This window comes from Bison bison, unplaced genomic scaffold (assembly GCF_000754665.1).
Source record: "Bison bison bison isolate TAMUID 2011002044 unplaced genomic scaffold, Bison_UMD1.0 scf7180017864363, whole genome shotgun sequence".
NCBI lineage: Eukaryota > Metazoa > Chordata > Mammalia > Artiodactyla > Bovidae > Bison > Bison bison.
The window spans coordinates 17,736-18,887 of NW_011494935.1; positions in this window are offsets into that span (position 1 = coordinate 17,736).

Genomic DNA, 1,152 nt, shown 5'->3' on the forward strand with positions numbered 1-1,152 from the left:
TGCCAAATTAACTTACCTGGAGCCTCTTCTGAACATCCAACAGGAGATTTGTTACCAAACTCTGACCTGGGCAGCTCTCTCTGCAGAAAGAGAAGCGGACTGACTGAAAATGGCTGCCCCACCTCACCTTCCCCTAATGAGTTCACGTGAGATCCATGCCCCCTCGACGCCTCCCCTCAGGTGAGTCCACCAGATGCAGGTCCTTAGGAGGCTGGAGAACAGAGGGCTGAGTCTGGGCTCAAGCAATGCACAGGCACACACAGTGTGAGGAGCACTGAGGGTGAGCAGCACGAATGGGAAACACTGGCTGCATTGAATTCAAAGAAGCAGGAAAGAGGTGGAGGCCCTCCCCTTTTCAGCCTCACCTTACAAAATGTTCAAACCTTACTATTTTCTCAAATCTTAACTTTGGGAAGATACTCCTGCAGAGAAGCATAGCATCCCCAGCTCACTGTGCATCCAGGGAAGAAAGGTTGGGAAATCTGCAATGAAAGCTGAATCTCGAACTTGGCCTGCTGTCAGCAAGTCCTATGTCCTTTCTGATCACACATTCCTCATCAGTAACATGAAGACTTCAGAACTAGACAGTCTTCTCAGCCTTTGCCTAGGCAGTGACGGTCTATAGTTCTCTCACTGAGAAAAAGAATCTCCACTAAGAGGTCTCTAGATCACAGATAAAAATGCCCTCCCATCTCCCCCCATTACTAATCCCTGGATTGCACAGAGCCCTGTGGGGAAAGCCTCTTTAGCTCTTTCTGACTTCCCTGGTTGTCTTAAGCCACCCACCCATCACTCTGCCACAAGACTCTACGTTTACTTGGGGCCTGCTGGTCTGCATTTCTCGGACTCAGTTTCAGCGAGTTTTCTCAGTAACTTTAAAGACACAGATTTTTTAAAGTCTGAGCTTTCCTCAATATACCTGGTCCCTTCCCAGAAAGAAGGATAACACACACACATGTACACATATAGAATGTGTGAAGATGAAATAGTTTAGCTGCTTTGGTATTTGCCACGTAGGGATAAACACAAGCCACAGATCAGATCAGATCAGTCACTCAGTCGTGTCCGACTCTTTGTGACCCCATGAATAGCAGCACACCAGGCCTCCCTGTCCATCACCAACTCCCGGAGTTCACTGACACTCACGTCCAT